Consider the following 25,436-nt stretch of genomic DNA (forward strand, 5'->3'; position numbering starts at 1 on the left):
TGTTTACCCCTGCTTGATGGCTCATCTTGGCTTGGAGAAGCCTGGCTGTCTGTTGAGAACTGCGACATGGGCGGGCGCCGGGCGGGAGGGTGGACGGCGGCTGGAGACTGGAGGGTGGGCGGCGGTTGGAGGCTGGGGGGATAGTCAGCTGGCCGTGGCACTTACTACTCAGATGAGTGGTAATACATATACCACCTCTATACGAAGTGTGGGTATACACCCACTACACAATATGTGGGTATACATTGGGTGAGTGGGTGGCGCTGACACACAAGGGAGCCTCCCGGGCCCTATGGGCGGGCCCGGGAGGCTAACACATCGCGAACACATTGGTGTAAAAATGAAATACGTACATCGAAAATTAATATTAGGACAGTGAAAAGAATATACACTTTTCAAAGCGGGTTTCCCCAATATGCCGCCGCGGGTAACTCTTCGGCCACTTCCCACACTCTTGCGGGTGGGCTGCGACATTGATTCTATATTTATATGCATATGTCCGCGTAGGGAATTTTATTGCAATTTCAGTGATACCAAAATTAACGCCGTAGGACAAGTGTGGAGTTGACAACCCTGAAGATAGCAGAAACATTTCGTTGCTGTCTGGTGCTCACGGCTAGTGATCGACGTAGTTTTTTTTATTTGTTGCCGGTCTAACGCATCCTTATGTGACGTTTTATACTTATGTTCTTCTAGAACATTCTATTGCGAATTTATTGGTACAAAATTGAAATACGTACATCGAAAAGGAAATTCGATCAAATTCATCAGATTCATCAAACTTATACTCATTTTGGGTGAGGTGATATGGTACAAAGTTTTGGGTGAGGTGAACAAACTTATGACAAATACAAGACAGAACACGGAACAATGGGTATAAATGGGATATGAAAACTGCAGAAGGCCTATTGGACCATACTTCCTCTTGCTGCTTTCATATTGGTTCTGGGTCTTGAAGTTGGTAGAATATAGTTGTGCATTAATTGGCTGTTGATTGCTGGTGTTGACTTTTTGATGTGTAATGCCTCACTGATGTCGAGCCGCCTGCTATCACTGTACCTATCGATGATTTCTGTGTTGTTTGTTAAGATCTTTCTGGTGATGGTCTGGTTGTGAGAGGAGATTATATGTTCCTTGATGGAGCCCTGTTGTTTATACATTTTTAATCGCCTGGAAAGAGACGTTGTTTTCTTGCTATATATACACTGATTTCTTTGGCGCTTATAGTCCACTAGTGGGCATTTAAAGGCATAGACGACGTTGGTCTCCTTTAAGGCGTTCTGCTTGGTATCTGGAGTTTTTCATGAGTAGATTGGCCATTGTTTTGGTTTTATAATAAATTGTCAACTGTATTTTCTGATTTTTGTCTGTAGGGATGACGTTCCTATCAACAATATCCTTCAGGACCCTTTCCTCTGTTTTATGAGCCGTCAAAAATTAGTTCCTGTAAAATAGTCTAATAGGGGGTACAAGTGTTGTGTTGGTTGACTCTTCAGAGGGTGCATGGCGTTTCACCTTTCTATTTATGATGCCTTCAACAAAATCGTTAGAAAAGCTGTTGTTGACTAGGACCTGCCTTACCCTACAGAGTTCTTCATCGAATTGCTTCCAATCTGAGCTGTGGCTGAGAGCACGGTCGACGTAAGCGTTGACAACACTCCAGCAGTCACTCTTGGCATAAAGGCACATTCCTATGTTGGTTTCCTTAGTGTAGACTGCAGTGTGGAAGCCTCCGCTCTTTTCCGTGACTGTTACATCTAGAAAGGGCAGCTTCCCATTATTCTCCATCTCATAAGTGAAGCTCAACACAGAATTCCGCTCAAATGCCTCCTTCAGCTGCTGCAGACATCTGGCATCAGGTACCTGTATAAAAATGTCGTCAACATACCTGCAGTATATGGCGAGTTTCAAGCGAATGTCAACTAAGACCCTCTGCTCGATGGTGCCCATGTAGAAGTTCGCAAACAGGACACCTAGGGGGAGAACCCATGGCGACCCCATCTACTTGCTTATTCTTGTGCCCATCTGGCCTCAAGAAAGGTGCCTCTTTAGTGCAGGCTTGGAGTAGTTTCCTCAGCGAGTTTTCTGGCATGTCAAGAGGAGTGCAAGCTGGGTCACGATACACTCTGTCTGCTATCATCCCGATTATTTCGTCCACCGGCACGTTGGTAAATAGTGACTCTACATTCAACGAGGCTCTTATCCCCGTGGCCTGCGCTCCCCACAGTAGGTCAACAAATTCCTTGGGAGACTTCAGGCTAAAAGCACAAGGAACGTAAGGAGTCAGCAACCCGTTGAGTCGTTCAGCCAGTCTGTATGTGGGAGTGGGTATCTGGCTGATGATTGGCCGAAGTGGGTTTCCAGGCTTGTGGGTCTTGACATTTCCATAGGCATACCCAGGTTCGTATTTCCCAACAACTTTTGGCAGGTGGAGTCCGGATTTCTTGGCATTCACAGTTTCGATCAATCTGTTTACCTTCGTTTTCAGTTCGGTTGTAGTGTCCTTCGTTACCCTTTGGAATTTGAATTTGAAAATATGAACCTCATACTCTCCGACCAAACCAAATTCCCAAGCCAAGTGTTGACGTTGATGACGTCAACACTTAGGGATATGATTGATGCCATCATCACTTGGGACAGTGGTTGATGCCGTCATCACTTGGGGCAGTGGTTGATGCCGTAATCACTAGAGATAGTTGTTGATGACGTCATCATTGGGAACAGTGATTGATGCAGTCATCACTTGGGGCAGTGGTTGATGCCGTCATCACTTGGGGCAGTGGTTGATGCCGTCATCACTTGGGGCAGTGGTTGATGCCGTCATCACTTGGGGCAGTGGTTGATGCCGTCATCACTTGGGGCAGTGGTTGATGCCGTCATCACTTGGGGCAGTGGTTGATGATGTCATCACTTGGGGCAGTGGTTGATGATGTCATCACTCGGGGCAGTGGTTGATGCCGTCATCACTTTGGGTTTTGGTTGATGACGTCATCACTTGAAGCAGTGGTTGATTACGTCATCACTTGGGGCTTTGGTTGATGACGTCATCACTTGAGACAGTGGTTGATGACGTCATCACTTGGGGAAGTTGTTGATGACGTCATTTCTTGGGACTTTGGTTGATGACGTCATCACTTGATGCAGTGGTTGATGACGTCATCACTTGACGCAGTGGTTGATGACGTCATCACTTGACGCAGTGGTTGATGACGTCATCACTTGACGCAGTGGTTGATGACGTCATCACTTTGGACGGGTGTTGATGCCGTCATCACTTGAGACAGTGGTTGAAGCCGTCATCACTTGGAGCAGAGGTTAATGTAGTCATCAATTGGGGCAGTAGTTGATGCCGTCAACACTTGGGACTATAGTTGATGACGTCATCATTGGGAACAGTCGTTGATGCAGTCATCATTAGGAACTGTTATTGATGACAAACAGCTCTATTCCTACCTCGTAAAATTCGGCATACTCAGCCCCTGTCAGTTTGGTTTCCGGTCCCAAAAGAGCACCAATGATGAAATTATTATTCTCCTTGACGTAATCTACTCAGCCCTTGACAAAAAGGAGTTTCCGATTGGACTCTTCATTGACCTGAGAAAGGCCTTTGATACCGTTAATCACAACTACCTCTTACTTAAACTCCAGCATTATTGAATCCGAGGCCTTGCCCTGGATTATATCCGATCCTATCTTAGTGACAGACACCAGTGTGTAGCCATTAATGATATTACCTCTCCCACTCTACCAATAACCATTGGAGTGCCACAGGGCTGCATCTTGGGACCTCTCCTATTTTTTATATATATATTAATGATCTACCTAATGTCACTAATATTCTTAAACCTATATTGTTTGCTGATGATACTACCCTCATCTATTCCGACCCCAACCCACATACACTAAATAATGTTGTGAATAATAAATTAAAAAAATCCCCTTATGGATGTCAACTAACAAAGTAACACTAAACATAGAGAAGACCTACAACTTCTTATATGCAAGCAAATCATCAAATGCAATTCAGCTACAGATAGACAATATTAACATCAATAATAAAAATGATGGAAAGTTTCTTGGCCTATTCTCCGACAAGAGACTCAACTTCAGCACCACATTCAACACATTACTAAGAAAGTCTCTAAAGCAGTTGGTATACTCTCTAAAATCAGATATTACGTTCCTAACTCTGCTCTGTAAACACTATGCTTTGTTTCCTCACAATCCCAATGTATCTTTTTGTATGTATATCAATAAATAAATAAGTAAACTACCGCCCGCAGGATGGGTATTTGGTCCACTGGGGGCGCCTGACAGCTGAGTGGACAGCGCTTCGGATTCGTAGTCCTGAGATTCCGGGTTCGATCCCCCGGTGGAGGCGGAGATAAATAGGCAAAATTTTTCTTTCACCCTGATGCCCCTGTTACCTAGCAGTAAATAGGTACCTGGGAGTTAAACAGCTGCTATGGGCTGCTTCCTGGGGATGTGTAACAAAAAAGAGGCCTGGTCGAGGACCGGGGCCGTGGGGACGCTGAGCCTCGAAATCATCTCAAGATAACCACTACCGTCCACAGAATCGGTATGAGGTCCACCACCGCCCACAGGATTGGTATATGGTCCACTACAACCCACAGGATGAGTTTGGGTGCACTACCACGTGTAGGATGGGTATATGGTCCACTAGCCCCCACAGGATGGGTTTGGGGTTCACTAACGCCAACAGGATGGGAATATGGTCTCCTAATACCCATAGGACAGGTATAGTGTCCACTACCACCCACAGAATGAGTTTGGGGTCTACTAACGCCAACAGGATGGGTATATGGTCCACTACTATCCACAGAATGGGTATAAGGTTCACTACCGCACACAAGATGGGTATGGGGTCCGCTAACGCTAATAGGATTGGTATATGGTCCACTACTACCCACATGATGGGTATAGGGTCCACTACTGCCCACAGAATGGGTTTGGGTTCCACAACCGCCCACTGGAAGGGTATAGGATCCACTACCACCCACAGGATGGGAATGGGGTCCGGTATCATCCACAGGATATGCATGGGGTACACAACCAGGTTTTGGAAGGGTATTGGGTCCACTACTGCATACAGGGTGGGTATGGGGTCCACTACTGCATACAGGGTAGGTATGGGGTCCACTACTGCATACAGGGTGGGTATGGGGTCCACTACTGTATACATGGTGGGTATGGGGTCCACTACTCCATACAGGGTGGGTATGGGGTCCACTACTGTATACAGGGTGGGTATGGGGTCCACTACTCCATACAGGGTGGGTATGGGGTCCACTACTCCATACAGGGTGGGTATGGGGTCCACTACTCCATACAGGGTGGGTATGGGACTGTTGGATATTTCCAACATCGAATACAGCATTGTTGTATTCTCATTACTTATTACTAACCATACTAAATATTGTAGTAAGTAAAATTAACAACACGTAGAATTCTCATGTACTAATAATTCATCGGTGCATTAGGCTAGAATTCTCACGTCACCTGACGCCAGTATTGCGTCAGATTTCCTTACAGTAAACACATTATATCCAATTTGTGTGAGAATTAAATACGATTCTCCATAATTAAAGCATTCTGTATGACAACTGATTGCAGACGAATTGTTCTCTAACTAAAAGCCGAATAGAGCGTTAGAATCATAGCGTCTTCCTCGCGATAGTGTTAACGTCATCAATGAATGCCATGGGGAGACATTAATTCCTCTCCCTTATATATTTACTATTCTTAAATCGGTAAATAATAATATTTCGTTCCTCTAAATAATAAACCCGTCCAGTCTTTAGAGTTTCAAGCGCAAATGCGAGAAATATTAATGTTCGTGACAATAATTTGTGTTATGAACGTCGACTCGGCGTGGGTTGGAGGGACGCCATCCCGTACAGTCGGTACGCGGACACGTGCAGAGCCGGAAGGAGGCAGAACTGTACTTACCGTACTCATAAACGACGCTATTGCCCAGCAAATCGGGCAAGTGTTATTCATCCGCAGACAAAAGCCGCCACTGTGAGGCGTGAACGACCTTGCAGATAATATCTTCAACTAGTGCTGGTGTTAAAAGAGGGACCCTAGACTTGGTTCCTGACGACACGTGATCAGCCAGCTTGAAACGCATCAATCCATGATAGGTTCACCGGAGCCTGGGATGCGACATTACGGCAATCTTAATACTTATACAGTGCCCACAGCTAAGTACCCTTTATTTGATGCATCATTTACAGGTTTAATAATAGCGGGGTGATTGTTCGTCACGCGGCGAGATAACACCTAATAACAGGTGATTAGAATTCCATCTGTAGATATCAATAATCTTGAATATGAATTGAGTAGTTAAATCAATTGCTACTGGTAGTTATTTATCTTGCAGCTCGAGACGAATTCCTCATGCTGTCTTCTCCATGTTAACCGTGCCATTCGTCAGTGTACCAGACTTGGAGATTAAGAAGACTTCCATGGTTATCTAAAGGAATCTACGACAAGCTAAGGCTTATTTCTTTTTATTCATAACCTTGCAATTTGATGTATTCAGAATGTTGAATATTAATGTGTGATTTACTGTAACTCATTACTATGCTCATGTTCATGTTCTTCTTTGTATGAATGATATTATATTCAGTATTATTTATAGGATTAGATTATTATTAATTGAATTAGTGAACGAACCACACTGATTCCTGGACGTACTTACCTCCAGTAATAACCCCCCAATGTAGGTGTTTGAAGTTTGTTTCTTTAATAATACAGCCCATTAATTATTCTTATGATCATATTTTCTAGTTATATCCATAGTCACTGGTTTTCTCTAGAATTTTATCTAATGATCTGAAATTCTCAGTTTCCCTCTTTACTTTAAAAGCGGGTGGTCCTTAGTAATTTAATTTACTATTTTAATTATTAATTAATCAGAATCAAACCCAAATATCCCACATTATGGTCCTTATCGAACCGGATAGGCATTAAATTTATAATTTAAATATTAACCATTAATAACTAATCCTTGTGTGATAGAAGCTAGACTAACTTGTTTAATTAATTGTGTCAACTAACAGTGTAACACATCAGTTAGCCTAGATCACACTAACAGCTACCTTTACATAGCTTTAGTGGGTCATAACCAAGTACCCACAACATTTAGACCTACACTTCATACTGAAGTAGAACCCTTAGGTCACCAAGAGCAACAGCTCATAACCTTATATTAATCACTAACACCAATTAAGTGTTAACCATTTAGGCTATACCAATGTTTCAATATATGGCTGTCAGCAGACTGTCCATTATAGCCTGAATCCATGTTAAAATTACTGATTCACTCAAGTCAGTGGATCATTAACATTTAGGGATCCAGTATACTAATATAAATTACTGATCTCATACTAGTTAATCATTACTAACCCTGATAACTTTTATTCCACAATTAGGAGTACATTCAGGAGTTAGGTAATATTTACGGCAGTAGAATACTTGCCAAACACAATTAATTTCTTTGTGTTCATTTAATTTCTTATACACATAATTACACAAGTGTATATTATATAAAATACAAAAAACCCAAAAACACAGCACAATTATTTGCACATTACTGCACCATAATATAATCTTTGCCAACCTTCAGTAGGTAGCAATTTAGGCTGTGATTGTGTTGAATTTGGCACAAGCACAGACTAAATATAGTTGTAGTTTCTCAAGTAGAAATTCTCACGACTAGGCTTGAGCTAGTTAGTGACACATATATTATTATTTTGTGCTGACCCTATCAAGGGTGGGATTAACCATTTATTGTGTAATTATTTTATTGCATATTTCTATGTATGTCTTTGAGTGTTACTGTAAGTCCACTACCCATCCGAGGCTGATTTAGAAGAGCTAAGCTGAGGAACACCTGTAGTGAGACTAAGGTACCACTCAAATCTTAGTTGCTTATTATTAGGTAGGTAGCTAACCTCTAAATGAGGTAAATTACAACCAGCCTCAAGAAATATTAGGCTGTCAATAATTATACCTGCTCTGCATCAAGGAGCAGACTATAGCTATACCACTAGCTACATAAGCCCTATCAGGCTGTAAATCATTATACCTGCTCTGCATCAAGGAGCAGACACCATTGCTATACCACTAGCTACATAAGCCCTATCAGGCTCAATTTACCACAAGAATGAATCCTTTAGAAAGGAACGCAAGATTCTTGACAGCTCTTCAAGGTCCTTTAGGAAAACTGCTTATGAAATGTCATTTCTGTGTCGAAACTGACCCAGGTGACGTCTATAGACTAGCAAGTTCCATAAGGATCGCCAGCCAAAAATATGATTATATCAAGACTGTAATCGAGTCCCACAGGAATTTACTCCAAGTCGGTCATACTGTCTCAGACCACTTAAGTCTAACAGAATCTGATCTCGATAACTATGAACATTCTGTTCAAACCAGTTTAGACCGATATAAGGAGGTGCTTGCGAAGCAAGATATTCCCGAGTGGGTGGATCAGATCATTAATAGACCTGTATCCAAATTAACACTCAGCTCAGATGAAATACTTGAGCTAAATCAAGACGAGGAGAATCCTCTAATCAATGCTGATCACTATACAAGATCAACAACTGAAGATCAACCTTCATTTTCTAACCTCTCATCTAATACAGCTTCATGTGATGATTTGTTTACAGAGTCTGATCAAATTTCAGACCACCCTTCTCAATGTTCCCTGGATTCTATAAGTTCAATACATAATGCTACTGAATTAACTAGCTTATCACCAGAACCCAGAGAAACAAGTGAAGCTGCAGATGAAACAAGTGAAGCTGCAATGATCAGTGAATCTGAACCAGAAAATGATAAAGCTAATGCTGCAGCAGCAGCCGAAGCTGTAATCAAAGCTGAGGCCAAGCAAGAAGCCTTAAGCAACACAAGTAATGGTCACAATTGCTCACAACAGCCTTCTAAAGTAAGTGCTAACAATGAGAAGACTATTATAAACCTTGTACACCAATTATTAAATTTATCTTCACCAGAGCAATCAGTTGACTCTTTACAAGACTTTAGTTTTCAGCTTGAGTCACTGATAAATTCTTTCAGTAAAGAGGTGGATCACCCAACTACTGAGTGGATGACTAAAATTATCATCCAAAGAAAATTGTCTGGTGACACACTTAATAAGTTATATGTATGCCAGAATGGTAATACCCTGTCAATGCAGGATATATTTACAGGTTTGCGTAATATGAGCAATCATACAGCAGACCAAGCAATTAATGCTAAATCTGAATGCACCAAAACTGTACCTACATCAGTTTCCTTGCCTGAAACTCCTAAAGTGACACTGTCACTAGGTAACCAAGGTGCTAATACTCAATGTAACAACAATCAGTCAAATACTGATTCATCAGTGAGGCCTAAGAGTCCCACAGGTGCTCCTAAGAGACCTAATAGTCCAAAGAGCACTGCTAATAATCCATGTAACCAGAATCAGTCAAACACTGATTCATCAGTGAGGCCTAAGAGTCCCACAGGTGCTCCTAAGAGACCTAATAGTCCAAAGAGCACCCCCAAGAGCCTATTAATGGTTCCCCAGAGTACACCAAGTACTCACAAGAGAATAAATAACAAGCAAATGCAAGCAGCAAAACCATCACCACCTGCAAATACCGTTTTACCTAAACCGGTAACCCCTAAACGATCTGTAGGATGGGGAATGTGTTTGTTTTGCAATCAAAAACATTCTCTGTACAAATGTACTAATTATCCTAATAGAGACACAAGAGTCAGACGACTCAGTTACACAAATGTACTAGGTGTCTCAAACCACATAATGTTAACAGCTGTGACACCCCACTGAACACCTGCAACAGGTGTAGAAGGGGCAAGCATCATGCTGCACTGTGCAAATTAGTTAAGACTAATTATGTCAATCCTAGAATAGGACGTAGAGAATCTACACAAGTACAGTGCTGCAAGGTGCGAGATGGGTACAGCGTAACTTCCCAAGCATCTCAAGTGGATGCTGCAATGCCTACTGCCCAACTTCAAGTGAAGAACAGAGGAACCAAGATCACCATACGTGGACTATTTGATCAAGGTTCCCAGAGAACTTTTATTACTCAAAGGGCAGCAGAGGCACTTAATTTACAACCAATGGGACAGGTAAAATTAAACTTGTCAGGGTTCATGATAAATCGAGGAACCCATGAATACTCAGTAGTTCAACCACTTGTACGACTAGGTAGTCATGCCAAGGCTGTCCAAGCCATTGTTGTAGATAAAATACCTTTAGACTTAAACATTAAGGGTCTGGGGTACACAGCCCACTTCCTGCAGGAACGTGAAATTAATTTGGCTGACAACAAGTTAATGTCTGACCGCCTTAACAATATAGATGTACTAGTAGGAGCCGACTACTATTACCAGTTCATAACTGGACATGTTAAACGATTGGGAATGAATATGCTCCAATCTGCAGGAGGCTACTTACTTACTGGTAAAGTTCTGAATGTGAACAAGCCTAAACCTGCCAACAATAATAAATTAGTCAGCAGTAAGTCAATTCTCCAACAGCAAGCTAAAAGGAGAAACACAGCTGAATAATAAACTCAGATTGAATGTAGTGCAATTGATACTCGCCGAGATGTTTCATAGCTCTCAGTGATAACCAATGGTCCGTACTCAAACAAGTACAAGTCACAGCGACCAAGCCATTGAATTCACTGCAGACCTAGAATTATTCTCGACAAGTAGTGATTGACCACACTCAGTCTTCCTAGTTAAATTGTAATGTTGGGCTAGAGAATCTAGTACTCCCTAGGAAATTAATAATGTTAGGCTAGAGAATCTAGCACTTAATGCCACTGGCATTTCCTGAATTTAATTACAAATTCACTAGGACCACTGGTCCACTATACTTGCGCTTAAAGGTTTGCCAAGAAAACCTTCTTAATACCATGTTTTCTGCACTAAGAGTTAGTGATAAATACTTGCATTAATTGTTTGAGTTGTTTTCTTTCGTTTCTGCTTATTTAGTGTAGGAGCGCAGCACGAACAAACTTGCAAACTTACTAATACGTAAGTGAATTTACAGAGAACTAATATGTTTAATGCATTATCGTTAAACATTAGCATTGTTAATTAACATGCTTCATGAGCTTAACATAGCTCACCTCAGAATTAACGTAATAATATGAGTGCTCGTTCACCATGCGCACGAGCTTAATATTGCTCGCCATGATAACTGAATGACAAAACTCCACCTCGTTAATTCGAGTTCACTGAACTCACCCTGTTAACTGTTAACGAGCTCCATGTAGCTCACCCTGTCAGCACTGCTGACGAGCTCAATGCAGCTCACCCTGTCAACACTGTTGACGAGTTCACTGAACTCACCCTGTTAACTGTTAACGAGCTCCATGTAGCTCACCCTGTCAACACTGTTGACGAGTTCACTGCAACTCACCCTGTTAGCACTAGCTAACGAGCTCAATGTAGCTCACCCTGTCAACACTATTGACGAGTTCACTGCAACTCACCCTGTTAGCACTGCTAACGAGCTCCATGTAGCTCACCCTGTCAACACTGCTGACGAGTTCACTGCAACTCACCCTGTTAGCACTAGCTAACGAGCTCACTGTAGTTCACCCCGTCAACACTTTTGACGAGTTCACTGCAACTCACCCTGTTAGCACTGCTAACGAGCTCACTGTGGCTCACCCTGTCAACACTGTTGACGAGTTCCCTGTAATTCACCCTGTCAGCACTGCTGACGAGCTCAATGTAGCTCACCATGTTCACGAGTTCAATATAGCTCGACTTGTTAATGAGCTCAATACTGCTCACAATGTTAATTCGAGTACATTTTTGCTCACAATTAGCTTAGTCCCTTACTTAGGTAGGTTAGAAATTCAAACCATTTATTTAGGTAGGTTTAGGGACTTTAGTAGTGTCAACTGAGTACTAGCCTAATCTGTACTCACCATTAATTACAGTTGACTATACTTATAGAGACTGATTTAATAAACTCCAATTCATGTAAAGGTGATTTCGTACTAACCAGTTTACAGTGTCAAGCCTATGAGCTGCCATTTAATTAGCTCATAAGTCAGAATGACTAGGCTACTAATCTCACTGTCGACTCAGAATTTTCCTTGATTTTAATGAATAAACTTTTCAGTTCTCTACTTTTCTATTATTTTAGCTAGTTAGCAAATTAGTTGTACCATCAGTCAGCATGACTACTGCACGGCAGTGCACATTAAATTCAATCTCCTCATTTGAATTTGAGGTGATCGTGATGCTGCGTGATGTTATTGTCTAGTAACTCAATAGTTACAAGTCACAGCGACCCTAGACAGTGACCTTACTGTAGTGTCATAGTCTCCTTGATCTTAAATGACTAATAATACTTTACTGTATAATTATACAATAGTGTTATCAGTTCTTAGGAACTTATTCTGAGTTTACCTATGATTCAGCAACTACGTAATACACCATTACATGTCACTGCGACCCTAGTTGTTGAGTTTATTGTGAGCTTTAGAGTGTTCCTGATTACCGATAACTTAATCATTTAATGTTTCATTATTTCATGCATGTTTCCACTAAGGGAAACTACAAGCCTATTACAACTCTGAACAAGAGTAATTTCTTTCACATCCCACTGAGAAAACTGTGATGTTGCTACGATGTGATATCACGTAACGAAACCTTACACGTCACTGTGACCCAGGATATCACATCACTGTAGATTCTGTTAGTTTAAATTGGGAGAGTTGAATTCTATAAATATTGTGTAGGCTACAAACAACATGTTTCAGTTGACATGTAGATAGCAAGACTCAAGTTCTTGTAAGTCCTTGATAAATCCGGGACGTTCGTTATGTGTGTACTAACATACTAACATACTAATGTATTAATCTTAATATCACTTCGGGATAGGTCAGTACAACACAGTACACTGCGACCCTAAGATCCGCCCACCGGAGTTATGTTGGATATTTCCAACATCGAATACAGCATTGTTGTATTCTCATTACTTATTACTAACCATACTAAATATTGTAGTAAGTAAAATTAACAACACGTAGAATTCTCATGTACTAATAATTCATCGGTGCATTAAGCTAGAATTCTCACGTCACCTGACGCCAGTATTGCGTCAGATTTCCTTACAGTAAACACATTATATCCAATTTGTGTCAGAATTAAATACGATTCTCCATAATTAAAGCATTCTGTATGACAACTGATTGCAGACGAATTGTTCTCTAACTAAAAGCCGAATAGAGCGTTAGAATCATAGCGTCTACCTCGCGATAGTGTTAACGTCATCAATGAATGCCATGGGGAGACATTAATTCCTCTCCCTTATATATTTACTATTCTTAAATCGGTAAATAATAATATTTCGTTCCTCTAAATAATAAACCCGTCCAGTCTTTAGAGTTTCAAGCGCGAATGTGAGAAATATTAATGTTCGTGACAATAATTTGTGTTATGAACGTCGACTGGGCGTGGGTTGGGGGACGCCATCCTCAGTCGGGAAGCGGACACGTGCAGGGCAAGAAGGAGGCAAAGCTGCGCTTACCGTACTCACAAAAGACGCCATTGTCCAGCAAATAGGACAAGTGTGTCCATCCACAGATGAAAGCCGCCACTGTGAGGCGTGAACGACCTTGCAGATAATATCTTCAACTAGTGCTGGTGTTAAATGAGGGACCCTAGACTTGGTTCCTGACGACACGTGATCAGCCAGCTTGAAACGCATCAATCCAGGATAGGTTCACCGGAGCCTAGGATGCGACATTACGGCAATCTTAATACTTATACAGTGCCCACAGCTAAGTACCCTTTATTTGATGCATCATTTACAGGTTTAATAATAGCGGGGTGATTGTTCGTCACGCGGCAAGACAACACCTAATAACAGGTGATTAGAATTCCATCTGTAGATATCAATAATCTTGAATATGAATTGAGTATTTAAATCAATTGCTACTGGTAGTTATTTATCTTGCAGCTCGAGACGAATTCCTCATGCTGTCTTCTCCATGTTAACCGTGCCATTCGTCAGTGTACCAGACTTGGAGATTAAGAGGACTTCCATGGTTATCTAAAGGAATCTACGACAAGCTAAGGCTTATATCTTTTTATTCATAACCTTGCAATTTGATGTATTCAGAATGTTGAATATTAATGTGTGATTTACTGTAACTCATTACTATGCTCATGTTCATGTTCTTCTTTGTATGAATGATATTATATTCAGCATTATTTATAGGATTAGATTATTATTAATTGAATTAGTGAACGAACCACACTGATTCCTGGACGTACTTACCTCCAGTAATAACCCCCCAATGTAGGTGTTTGAAGTTTGTTTCTTTAATAATACAGCCCATTAATTATTCTTATGATCATATTTTCTAGTTATATCCATAGTCACTGGTTTTCTCTAGATTTTTATCTAATGATCTGAAATTCTCAGTTTCCCTCTTTACTTTAAAAGCGGGTGGTCCTTCGTAATTTAATTTACTATTTTAATTATTAATTAATCAGAATCAAACCCAAATATCCCACAGGGACCCACTACTGTATACAGGGTGGGTATGGGGTCCACTACTCCATACAGGGTGGGTATGGGGTCCACTACTCCATACAGGGTGGGTATGGGGCCCACTACTGTATACAGGGTGGGTATGGGGTCCACTACTCCATACAGGGTGGGTATGGGGCCCACTACTGTATACATGGTGGGTATGGGGTCCACTACTCCATACAGGGTGGGTATGGGGCCCACTACTGTATACATGGTGGGTATGGGGCCCACTACAATCCACAGGATAGATATGGGGTTACTATCGCCCACTGGAATGGTACTGAACTCACTACCACCCACTGGATAGGTATGGGGTCCACTCCCTCCCACAGAATGGGTATAGGGTCCATTACCCCCCACGGGATGGATAAGAGGTTCACTATCGCACACAAGTGGGTATAGGATCCACTGCCGCCCACAGGAGGATTATGGGGTCCACTACAGCCCACAGGATGAGTATGATGTCCACTACCGCTCACGAGATAGGTATGGGGATCAGTATCATTACAGGATGAGTATGGGGTCCACTATCGCTCACAAGATTGGTATGGGCGCCCCTACTGCCTACAGGATGAGTATGAGGTCAAGTACCATCCTCAGGATGGGTATGGGGGTCCACTACCATCCACAGAATGGGTATAGGAAACTCGTCAATGGATCTGGGCTATTGATAGGGTTCACACATTTCAACATAACGCTGTTGCTATATATGGGTCCTCAGGTTCCTCAATATACGGCTCCTACATGTCTCAAGGCATAGCGGAGCGTGTGAATACTGTCGGCAGATCCTCACGTTACGAACAACCATCACGGAGTAATGTTGCTTTCAGTACCGTCCCCGGAACTCCCACAAAGTCTCAAGACACATCATCGGATATTTGCCCTTCTGGCCATGAAAATATCTCTCGACTGCAAACGGGTGCGTGATCATGTTCTACGCCTCCTACAGAAATGGATGCGAAATTGGACAAATTGGCGTCGGGAATCTCCGAGATTAGGGACGGAATCTAAGGGCTTGGTGTCAAACTGGGCATTGCGTGTGTTAACTTCCAGCGTCTCAGAGACGCCATATTATCTCCTCCAGCTCGCTGGCGATATTCATTCAAGAGTTCTTAGCACCAAACAAGACATTTATTTCAACGATGAAGAGCTGAATTCTTTAAACACGTTCGTGTCGGCTCAACAGACCCGGACGTGGTTAAATAATAACCTAGGTAAAACCTCGGTAGAACCTAGGTAAATCCGACCCAGCCACCACCAGGGCCCCCAATGTCCACTTAGGGTACGGCCACGGAACGTTGTAAGTAATCTGATGGTTAAGGTCAATAGGATTCACCTTTCATCCTTGGAAGACCCTGCAGAGGGTCAGCAGATTTCATCTATGCTCTTGGGCGGCATAGATTTCATCTATGTAGCCCAAAAGCTCGTCAAGTAAAGTTCCCTCAATCCCAGATAGGAGGACCATGGAAGTACTTCAGAACCATTCGCTCGTACAATAACCTAATCAAGGGCAGAAGACTGCTCAGACAAATACCCAATCTTCAGAAGAGGAGACAGAAGTAAAGGCTTGTTCAGAAATTAATCATGTAATGTGTTCAGGTGCAGAGGCAGCAGATACGGACAAGGAAGATCAGCAGAATTCTGCTACGCTAAGCGGGAACTCATCAGGTGAAGTTCCTTCAGTGCTCAAGTGCAGGATAGAAGTGGTACTTCAGAACAGTGCCTTTACTGAACAAATAGGATCAGGTAGCGGCTCGGGTGGACAGTCAATCTTTAGCGGGATTAATTAAGACTTCAGAGCAGAGATGTGAGACGTCTCCTTCTGGTCTTATTTTAAAGGAGGAGTTAGGTTACAGGAGCTGCCCAACGGGAACTGTAATTACGGCCAGAGAACCCACAGGAAGGAGCCAGCTTCTTACAGGACGAAGATACAATTCGGAAACGAGAAAACAGAAGAAAGTAAAATAGGAACCAGCAGTTGGTAAATTATCTGAAGGCATAGACCCAATTGCTTTCTCTTCGGATCCCGGGGATGAGGTGTGTGGAAAGTGTTGCTGTCAAAGAAGGAACCACAACCAAGGAGCAGCACTTATTCATAAGGGCCATTACGAAAACAGTATTTCTGCAGTGTAGTGTTTAGTGTAAATAAATAATGATCTGTGTACAAAAATAATACTCCCTCAGTTAATTTCCATATGTAATAAATAATAAAGTTCAAGGAAGTAACTGCGCAGCCTATGGGTCTTATTTGTAACTTAACATTAATAATATAACTATTACCTTATTCAGTCACAGAAATAAATGAACTATCAATATTATGTCTGCATAAACCATGAGAAATTTCACAAATGAAGAAAAATACATATAAGTTGTTAGATACTTCCTTAAGTTGAATCAGAAGTGTTTTATTTTGTTGCCTCATGATGCAATTCCACTCCTCAATGTGGAACTGGTGTAGATTACTTTTCAAAAGGACATGTTAAGTTTAAATTGAGCTCCACCCCTCTCCTACCTGAGAAACCTAGACTTGCTTCAGCTACCTCCTCAGAAGCCAACAGCTGCAGGTGACCCTCAGTTACTTGTACCCATCAAGTCTCACACGTGGGCAGCTGCCATTAACCCCTTAGGCGACCCCCCCTCATCAATATCCATGAAAAAATCCGTAGGAGCCGTGATGGTGAGTCAAACCTCTTCAACAGTCACTGTGACACAGTGGTAAAATACTCGTCTGGTGCTTCGTGAGTGCTTTCGCCATGGTTCGTATCCTGTCTGGGAAGATTTGAAGGGGCGCCAATCCTTAACTCTAGCCTCTGTTCACCCAGCAGTAAGTAGGCACCTGGTTGTTAAACATTTTGGAGGTTCATATTCAAGGGAAAAATTTGGATTAAGAACCTGCTCAAAACGCAATGCGTGCTAGTGGCTTTAAAAAGATGAATGAACTCTTTTGTATATAAATCAATAAATAGAGTATATAAGGGGTACTCTCAGGCACACGCCTTAGGCAACTAGGCCACGACATGGTTTATCAATGAAATATCTCATTGATAGATTGGAGAAGTTTAAGCCACCCAATCTGTTGCACGGGCATGAATAGCCCGTAAATGTATCTCATAGAACAAGATGCATTTTTATAGGCTAATCAAGAACTTCATGCTCGGATTACAGACGAGCTTCCCTGTGATGTAACCCTCTCAACTGCTGACCGATTTCCCGATACCTGTTAACTAGAAGGTGAACAACAACGTCAACGAAAGGATCCACGCAAAACCGTGCTCCTAGGGGGTCTAATCTAGGACCTTCGGATGTGAGCCGAGGACGCTGGCCAGAGAATGAAGGATAAAAGGATCACTGCAAGATGGATCACTGTATTAGGATAAACATTCCTTTCGTCTTTACTCCAGTACTCGCGGCAGGGAGATCCGTTTTCTTTAATTTTTTTTCTTATAGAACACGAATGACAAGTCAGAAACAATCAAAGACGTATATAAATAAAAAATACAAAGGAATGATTAATGTAAATGTATCAGAACATTATTGTTTGACTGATACAGTAGATAGTCCTATTAGAGAAGAACATACAGGTAAAGTGGATACAGCCAAGGTCCACAGGAACATACAGAGCGGTGGATACAGTCAGGGTACACAGGAACATACAGTACGGTGGATACAGTCAGAGTACACAGGAACATTCAGTACGGTGGATACAGTCAGGACACACACGAACATACAGTATGGAGGATACAGTCAGTGAACACAGGAACATTCAGTATGGTGGATACAGTATACACAGCAACATACGGTATGGTGGATACAGTCAGAGTACACAGGAACTTACGGATACAGTCAGTGTACACAAGAACATACAGTATGGAGGATTGTTATGACCCCATGTGACCTGGGTGGAACGAGTCTACCTTTCTGAGTTATTCAGCCTTCCCAACCTGAGACTGAGAGATCAGAGGAAAGATGTATATATTAATTAAATAATTGAATAGACGTCAGTGAGTAATCTCAGGATACTAGCGGAGGATGGACGTTAGTAATGAGTGACATGAAGTGAGATGTCGATACTTCAGGGACGTGAAGTGATGCTAGCAGGAGGTCATGACCTCACTTGAGTCGCAACTGCCTTCGGAGGAGGTTGTACTTCGTTGATTGTCCCAGAATAAGGAAGAATGTTGTTCCCTGTGTTAGTGCTGGAGTGAAGACTACGTGCCTGCAATTTTGAGGAAGATGTTAGGGACAGCACAACATTTCTCTGATTTTGATAAATAGAGGCGCCCTGAAGTAAGTGTTGATCGTGCCTTGGTGAAACTCTAATTGTTGTGCCTTCAAGAGGAAGGAAGTAAGCAGGCGTTTCTGTTGTGGCGCCTGCCAGACGACATTGTGAACTCAAGTCTTGGACTGGAGGAAGCTTTGTGAAGCAGTCTTGAAGCATTTTTGTGGGAGGCATATGTGAGCGCCATGTTTGAGCTCCAGTGAGTGAGTGTCCTCACTCAGAGATTTTGGAGGTAATCCTGTTTAATCAGTTGTTAACTTAGCCACTAGTGTTTGATCGTGTGCCCAGCGATCATAGTGAACATATATATATATATATGTAGGATAGATATTTTATTAAGACTGTGAGCTAAAATAAGTAGTTAAAGTTGGGAGGACATGCTAGAGGGAGGAACGGTACATCCTCCCTCGTCAAAGGTCAGTGGATGACTGAGGGGGGAAGCCCCAGCGATGCAGCAGCCCAGCGGCTCGCCAGCGACGCGTCGAGACATGCTCCCAGATGGTCCCGCCCAGGATGGGGGAGGACCCACATTGGCGAAGTCGTAGTGCCAGCATAAGATTGTCAGATGGAGGTGTTTATTTTATGTGAATACATTTAATTATGTTTTGTTAGGAAAACATTTTTATTGGCATGGTGACGGAATTGCAGGTTGGTTTGGGAAGGAGTTCGTGGAGAAACTTCGAGGCTAGAGAAGAAGAAGATAATGGAGGAACTCTGAGGCAGGATAAAAAGTATATGCTCAGCTCTGTGGCAGAATTTCACAGTAAGGAGTTGACTTCAAGCCGAGTAGAGGAGCCACACGTGTTTCTATGGAATCATTGGTGAAGCATTACTGATATTGGACTTCTTCTTCACGCTTCCCGTGAAACGAATCAACTTCTGACATCTGACACCATTCAACTTCATCACCTCTACACTCCTGTTCCTGTCGTCAACTTGTTACTCTACTCTCGTCCTCAGGCTGTCCATATTCTTCTTCATCTATGTTCAGCACAGTTATCTCCACTTTCTGAATTCTCGAATTCAGCAGGAAGGTCTCTATTCAGGTCCACTCTGTTCACATTATTTTTCTCCGGGAGGGTCATCTTCACTTCTGAACTCTTCCCGCCCTCCTTTTCATGAGCTGGACCTTCACCAAACAGCAACGCTAACTCCACGTTGATATCTTCACCCAGTGGAGTCGATACTCACATTCTCTCCAGTGTCTCCTCGTCGGCCACTTCTGCCCTCGTCACTACTTTTTTTTTTATTAACATATTAGGTACATCTGCATTAGTGCAGCTACCCTAGACTATATGAAGTGGAGTACAGTGTGTCAAAAAAACTAACTAACTAGGTGATGCTACGAAATCCCCATCACACAGGATGGTTAGTCATACAGAGGCATGTGATAAGCGGTCTGCACTGGCAGACTCCGGATGCATTTTGGGGATATCAACAACACAATATTGAATAAGGCAGCAGTGGTAATACAAGTCCCCATCTCGCAGGATGGTTAGTCATACAGGGCTCGTCACTCTCGTCACTACAGAGGCAGAGGCACCACTACATACCTCGTCACTACAGAGGCAGGGTATACTATAAGTTGGCTGTTCTCTGACTCATGCTCTAGGATGTTGGTCAGAAGACAGCCAAGTGTACAAGACAGATAGTGTACACAGAAACATACAGTATGGTGGAGACATTCAGGGTACACAGGAACATACAATATGGTGAATACAGTCAGTGAACACAGAACCCTACAGTACGGTGGATACAGTCAGGGTACTCAGGAACATTCAGTACGGTGGATACAGTCAGGGTACACAGGAACATACAATATGGTAGATACAGCCAGTGTACTCAGGAACATACAGTATGGTGGATACATTTAGTGTTCACAGGAACATACCGTATGGTGGATGCAGTCAGAGTACACAGGAACATACAGTATGGAGAATACAGTCAGGATACACAGGAATCTACAATATGGTGGATACAGTCATTGTACACAGGAACATACAGTTTGGAGGATACAGTCAGTGTACACAGGAACGTACATTATTGTGCACACAGTCAGTGTACACAGAAACATACAGTACGGTGGATACATTCAGTGTTCACAGGACCATACCGAATGGTGGATGCAGTCAGAGTACACAGGAACATACACTGCGATGGATACAGTCAGTTGTTATGACCCCCATGTAGCCATGGTGGAACGAGTCTTCCCAAGTGAGAGATATTCTGCCGACTGGACCTGATTGAAATGTCAGAGGAAAGATGTATATATTAAATAATTGAATAAACGTCAGAGAGTAATCTCAGGGTATAAGCAGAGGATGATCGTTGGTAATAAGTAACATGAAGTGAGATGTCGATACTTTGGGGACGTGAAGTAACGCTAGCAGGTCATGACCTCACTTGAGTCGCAACTGTCGTTGGAGGTGGTTGTACTTCGTTGATTCTTCCAGAATAAGGAAGAATATAGTTCCCTATGTTGGTGCTGGAGTGAAGACTACTTGTCTGCAAGTGTGAGGAAGCGGTTGGAGACTTAGTACACCATTTGTCAGTGATTTTGAAAATTAGAGGCGGCCTGGAAGTGAGTGTTTGGCTACGCATTTGTGGAAGTCTAAATGTGTTGCTTCTTGCAGAAGAAGGAAGCAAGCAGGCGTTTCTGTGATGGAGCCTGCTGGATGACGTTGTGAACTCAAGTCGTGGACTGAAGGAAGCTTTGAGAAGCAGTCCAGAAGCTTTTTGTGGGCAGCCTATGTGAGCGCCATGTTTGAGCTTCAGCGAGTGAGCGTCCTCACGTCAAAGATTTCAGCAGCAAGCCTGTTTAATCAGTTGTTAATTTAGCCACTAATGTTTGATCATGTGCCCAATGATCATAATGAACATATGTGTATGTAGGATAGATATTTTATTAAGACAGTTAGCTAAAATAAGAGAGTAGAGATGAGAGAACATGCTGGAGGGAGGAGTGATATGTCCGTCCTTGCCGAAGGTCAGTGGCTGACTGACGGGGGGTAGCCCCCCACCCTCACGACCTCCAGCGAAGCGTTTGGACAGTTCCCAGAGTGGACTCGCCCAGGATGGGGGAGGACCGTCGCGGCGACGAACTAGGGTTTAAAGAGATATCAGATGGAGAAGTTTATTTTCTGTGAATACATTTAATTATGTTTTGTTAGGAAAACATTTTTATTTTCATTTTTAATCGCATTTTTATTTATGCAATTCCGGTATAGTGACGGAATTACAGGTTTGTTTGGGAAGGAGTTTGTGGAGAAACTTCGAGGCTGGAGAAGAAGTATATGCTAAATTTTGCTGTAGAACTGAATTCCATAGTGAGGAGTTGACTTCAAGCAGAGTAGAGGAGATGCACTTGTCTCTGAGAAATCAGTGGTGAAGCATCACTGATGTTGGACTAGGACTTCGTTGTGCAGCAGATTGGAAGAACTGCAGAAGTGGCTTTCCTGATATTTTGGAGGACCTAGAGATATATATTGGTAGTGAGCCTCTAGGAGCAGAACAGAGGTTCATGGTGGACACACTCATGATTGTATAAGGGGTGTGATTGAATGCTTATTGGAATGTAAGACGCAGTGTAAGGTGAGAGATTGATTTCTTCATTTGTTGGGGATACTTATGAAGATGTTTCTGGTGTTTCAGCCCCAAGCTGAGTTTCATTTATTTTTAGGGCTGAGGCTACAGTATTATTGTGACAGGATTTCAGCCCCAGTTAGTGAGGAAGTAGTAAGTGGTAAGCCAAGAGTTGAGCAGCCACATGATATGGACGGTTGGTAAAGACAGGATATGATATTGGAATGCTACCGGGTTGTAGCAGGTTAGAGTAGTGTATGATAATGTTCTACTTTATATTTTATGTATTGTGTATGTTTTTTTGCATATTAAATATATATGTTAGCTGGCTTTTGCTCTTGTCCTGGTGAGGTTTCCCAGTAAGCGGGAGAGAGAGAGGGGGGGGGGTCATGGCTGCAGACAGGTTGGCAGAAGATACTAATTAACAAAAGGGGGATTTAGGAGATCATTCCAAACAAGGAGAGAGTGGGGAGTCACCGCTGCTCGTGTAGTGTAAGTACACAAGACAACAAGGCCAGTGTTGGAGACGCACCCCCTATATAGGTGACGCTGAACCCCCACTCCAAGATCAAGTGGCATACAGGGCGATCTCCTAGGTAAATTACAAGCACTTCAATGTCCATTGCCGGTCGACCGACGGTAGCGGGGGTGTGGCTGCCGAGGTCGGTTGTTTGTTCTGTCAGGGAGTGGTTGGGGACGCTGTCCGCCTGTACACAAGTAACAGTCTGGTGTAACAACCAGAGCTCTCTTTTGGAAATTTAAGTCCTAAAATACCCAACCCCCTCAGGGCAGAACACAGTGTACACAGGACCATACAGTCAGTGTATGCATGAACAAACAGTATGGAGGATACAGTCAGTGTACACTTGAACATACAGAACGGTCTACTCCCACAGAGTTCTGTACTTGGACTTATTCTGTTTCTCGTATACGTAAATAATCATCAAGAGGGTATTGACTCATTCCTCTCATTGTTTACTGATGATGCCAAAATTATGAGAAAAAGTAGGACAAAGGAGGACAGCATAAGGCTTCAAGAAGACCTGGACAAACTGAAGAAATGATCCAACAAATGGTTGTTAGAATTTAATCTGAGCAAATGTAATGTATTGAATATAGGTAGGAAGGGGGGGGGGCAGGAAGCCAGACACACAATGTACCATTTACGAGATGAAATTCTTTAGGATTCAGAGAGAGAGAAAGACCTGGGTGTTGACATTATGCCAGACCTGTCCCCTGAAGCCCATATCAAGAGGTATTCCAGGTGGGCTACCAAAGGAATGGCCTTTAGAAACTTGTTTAATGAATCATTCAGAATCTTGAACACCACATATGTTAGACCAATTCTAGAGTATGCAGCTCCAGCATGGAGTTCATATCTCGTCAAGCATAAGAATAAATTGGAGAAGGCTCAAAGGTTTGTCGCTAGACTAGCATCTGAACTGAGGAGTAGGAGCTATGAGCAGAAACTACGGGAATTAATCCTCACGTCGCTGGAAGACAAGAGTTAGTGGGTACATGATCACCACATACAAGATTCTCAAGGAACTGATAAGGTAGATAAGAACAGTTTATTTAACACAAGGGACAAGTGCGTGCACTAGGGGACACAGGTGCAAATTGAGTGCCCAAATGAGACATAGATGCATTAAAAAGAACTATTTTAGTGTCAGAGTAGGTAACAAATTAAATTCATTAGAAAGTGATGTGGTGGAAGCATACTCCATACACAGATTCAAGTGATAAAGCCCAACAGGCTCAGTAACCTATACACAACTGTCAGAAAGCCTTTGACTCAGTACCTCACAAAGGGCTATTACAAAAGATGGAGCAACAGGTAGGAGTAAAAGGTAAGATGCTCCAGTGGATAAGGGAGAATCTAAGCAACAGGACACAATGAGTAACAGTGAGGGGGGAAGACATCAGAGTGGCGAGATGTCACAAGCGGAGTTCTACAGGACACTGTACTTGAACCCATTCTGTTTCTAATATATGTAAACGACCTTCCAGAGGGTATAGACTCATTCCTCTCAATGTTTGCTGATGATGTAAAAACAAAGAGAAGAATCAAAACATATGAAGATAGTCAGAGACTTCAGAACGACCTGGACCAACTGGTGGAATGGTCAAGAAAAAGCTACTGAAGTTCAACTCGGGAAAGTGTAAAGTAATGAAATTAGGCGAAGGGAGCAGGAGGCTGAACACAAGGTATCATCTGGGAGGTGAAATCCTGCAAGAGTCAAATAGAGAGGAAGATCTGGGGATTGATATCACACCGAACCTGTCGCGCCAGAGACCCACATCAAAACGATATCATCAGCGGCATATGCTAGACAGGCCAACAAATAAGCTGCCTTCAGAAACTTGTGTAAGGAATCGTTTAGGACCTTGTGAACTACTTATGTAAGACCATTCCTGGAGTATGCAGCTCCTGCCTGGAGTCCATACCTGGTTAAACGCAAGACAAATTTAGAAAAGATTTAGAGGTATGCCACCATACTAGTCCCGGAACTGATAGGCATGACCTAAGAGGAAAGGCTAAGGAAACTGAACCCCCACATCCCTGGAAAACAGAGGATTAAGGTGAGATATGATAACCACCTACAAAATTCTAAGGGGAATTGACAGGGTGGATAAAGACAAACACTTTAGCACGGGTGAAACACGAACAAGGAGACAGAGGTGGATACTTAGTATCCAGATGAGACACAGAGATATTAGAAAGAATGTTTTAAGTGTCAGAGTGGTTAACAATTGGAATGCATTAGGTAGTGATGTGGTGGAGGCAGACTCCATACACAGTTTCATATGTAGATTTGAGACAGTCCAGTAGGCTTAGGAATATGTACACCTGTTGATTGACAGTTGAGAGACGGGACAAAAAGCCGAAGCTCAACCCCTGTAAAAACAACTAGATGAGTACAAAAAACACGATAATAAACCAATATTATCACACAAATG

Source organism: Procambarus clarkii, chromosome 46 (assembly GCF_040958095.1).
Source record: "Procambarus clarkii isolate CNS0578487 chromosome 46, FALCON_Pclarkii_2.0, whole genome shotgun sequence".
Classification (NCBI taxonomy): domain Eukaryota; kingdom Metazoa; phylum Arthropoda; class Malacostraca; order Decapoda; family Cambaridae; genus Procambarus; species Procambarus clarkii.